The 3,182-nt window shown below is 39.8% G+C and overlaps 1 pseudogene; it reads left to right on the top strand.

Annotated features, from left to right (window-relative positions):
* Positions 1-1,498: 1,498 nt before the first annotated feature.
* Positions 1,499-2,503, top strand: LOC116879606 (annotated as a pseudogene).
* Positions 2,504-3,182: the final 679 nt, after the last annotated feature.

The following is a 3,182-nucleotide window of genomic DNA, read 5'->3' as shown; positions in this document are numbered from 1 at the left end:
TCATTTTAAAACACAGGGATAGAATGCTCCTTCTCTAAGACAACACAGTGAAAGTCATTCCTAAGTAGAAGAAAGAATTGAGGATGGAAGAGAAACATCTCTTTACTACCCAAAACATACTGGTTTGAAACAAGTATTTTGATGAGAGGCTTTGGAAAGCAAGCCACATTATTCTCTTTTAAGAATGCCTATTCATGTTTTCATGGACTCACATTTCTTCAGGCTTGTTAATTGGGCATTGTGATGAACCAAGCTGTGAGATTCCACTCATTTAAAACTAAATGACAAAAGCCAGAATGATTGTGCAGTGCCTTTGAAAGAGAGGAACATGGGAGTTAAATACAAAATGTTGGAAATTTTTCAGGGCACATTTTGTTGTGTATATTGTATTTCTTAGCTACAGAAACTATAGAAACTCACTTTTGCTCTGATTTCTAAAATAATATTCATTTGACCTGATTATTTTGATTGATTTATTAAAGATTTTATTTATTTACTGAGAGAGAGAGAGAGCATTGGCGGGGGGTGGGGTCGGGGGCGGGGCAGAGGGAGAGGAAGAAACAGACTCCCTGCTGAGCAGGTAGGCATTGATACTGGGACCCTGAGATCATGAACTGAGCTGCAGGCAGATGCACCCAGATGTCCCATTCTGGTTGATTTTAAACTTAAGTATATGGTCATTATTTTTTTTAAATATTTTATTTATTTATTTGACAGAGAGAGATCACAAGTAAGCAGAGAGGCAGGCAGAGAGAGAGGGGGAAGCAGGCTCCCTGCTGAGCAAAGAGCCCGATGCGGGGCTCGATCCCAGGACCCTGAGATCATGACCCGAACCGAAGGCAGAGGCTTAACCCACTGAGCCACCCAAGTGTCCCAAGTATATGGTCATTATTAAGTGGTTTTAAAGCTTATTTTATTTTTTTTTAAAGCTTATTTGATTATTAAGGTAGAGTGGCTACATTGTCACAAATCATATTATGAATGGAGCATATTTATCTAAATATAATAATTTAAATAGGAACAATAGAAAAAAATTACCACCCAATCTACCTTTGGCAACTTTTATACAGTTTCCTATTAAACGGACAGAATTTTAACACCTTCATAGAGATAAAGGAGGAAAGAAGGGAAAAGTTGTCTTTGGAAATTAATCAAGATGATTATTAATTCAGACTGGAAGGAGAAATATGCTTGCACGATGAAGCAAATAGTGCTTAATTGAATTTTGAACTGTGTTAATATTCTCATTTAAATTACACTATTCCTGGGGCTCCTGTTCAGTCAGTTAAGCACCTGACTCTTGATTTTGACTCAGGTCACAATCTCAGGGTCCTGAGATCAAGCCCCGGGTTGGGGTGATGCTGGGCCTGGAAAGAGATTCTCTCTCTTCCTGGAGGAAGGTACCCAACTGCCATGGGGTGAGTGTGCTTATTGGACCACTGTTGCTATGTATGCCTGAAGTACTTGAAATGCAAATTTGGAGAGTTTTTTCATCTAAATGCTTGGCTGAATTAAACACCTAATTAGGATGGTTTTTCAATAGGTTAGAGTAAGCATGCAATTGGTACTGGTGCTTTGGTTTGGGAGGCCATATGGTTCATCTTGATGTATCCTAAGTAAAACTGGTACTAATTTATCTTGAATGTGGTGTCCAAGAGTTCAGTTTCAGCTTACCAACCCTACAACAGAATGGAACCCCAATCATCCAGGAAAGGATGTAGTGGTATCTTTTGCTGATGTTGGACAGGTAGCCAAAGAAGAAGGAAAGTGTTTAACAAGACGGCCAACAGGGTCAGATCAAGGCAACCCCTTCAGGATGACCTTCCTTTCTTTGAGAAGCCGCCAAGCAGGTGATTTTCCTTATCAAACCTGTCTCTAGAAGAGCCTCATCTGAAGATAGCCCTAGCAAATGAGGAAGCATTGCAGAAGATTTATGCCCTTGAGAAAGAACTTGTTTCTCTCAGAACAACTCAAATTGCCAAAACTGTGACCCTGCAGAAACAGCAAAATATCATTGCAATTGATTTAGATTCTGTCACATCTGTTAATTGCAGTACCACCCTTGGTCCCACCACTTTCCCTGTTCCCCCCCTTCCCCTCCCTGCATCAAGGTTCCACCAAAGAGTATCTGCTATTGACCGGATGAAAGAGGGAAGAGGTGTGAAAAGAACCTGTGCTGGAAAGACTCTGGTTAAGAGCAGAAACCTGAATATGCTAGAGATCCTTAAAGATAGGAACCTAGTAGAACTTAGGTCAGTTAAAAGGTCAGAACAGGATATAAAGCTCAAACCAGTGGAAGCTACTGACCTGGCTGTCCTCCCAGCAGAGGCTCTGAAAAAGATATTTTCTTATCTATATCAAAAGGGATAATCAAGGTGAAATTGAAAAAGGAGTTCCAAAGTCTGCATCAGAGACCACTTCAGAAACAGTGTTGTTTGAACCTCATATGTTGGAGTCCACAGGACAAATGAAGGCTTTAACTGAAAATGTTTCAACTTCCTAAAAAAACAGTGAACTAAGAAAACTATCCGTATTCCAGCTGTCGGTTTCTGAAGGCTGCTTGGGTGATAGAAATCAACACTATTTAGTAAATACCTGAATTTAGTATTCAGTGGTCTCCTTTAAATCTAATTAGATGCAGCAATAACAAAGCACTCTAAGTTTGTGTTTTGTTTTTTTAGAAGGTTAATTCTGAAGTTTTCCACAACCCCTATATTGAGACACAATGTGTTCTTTTTTTTTTTTTAATTTTATTTATTTATTTGACGGAGAGAGATCACAAGTAGGCAGAGAGGCAGGCAGAGAGAGAGAGAGGGGGAAGCAGGCTTGCCGCTGAGCAGAGAGCCCGATGTGGGGCTCGAACCCAGAACCCCGAGATCAAGACCCGAGCCGAAGGCAGAGGCCTAACTCACTGAGCCACCCAGGTGCCCCGACATGATGTATAGCCAGGATGTTTAACTTTCTAGCCTTGAAAACAATTACACAGATTTCAGAAGAAAGGACATTTGTGGATGTTAGTTTTTAATTCTTAACACTAATTTATCTGTGTGAATGTTTTATATGCATATATTTGGGTATAAAATAATATGTAAAATTTAATAATGATGTCAGTGAGGGTTGTGTTACCATCACTAGTTGTCAGTGATCATTTACACCTCAGTGATGGAACCAAAGGTATAACA

This window comes from Lontra canadensis, unplaced genomic scaffold (genome assembly GCF_010015895.1).
Source record: "Lontra canadensis isolate GAN:19392208 unplaced genomic scaffold, GSC_riverotter_1.0 scaffold62, whole genome shotgun sequence".
NCBI classification, from domain to species: Eukaryota; Metazoa; Chordata; class Mammalia; order Carnivora; family Mustelidae; genus Lontra; species Lontra canadensis.
Note: the sequence above shows the minus strand (reverse complement) of the source record. Positions and strands in the feature narration are given on the sequence as shown.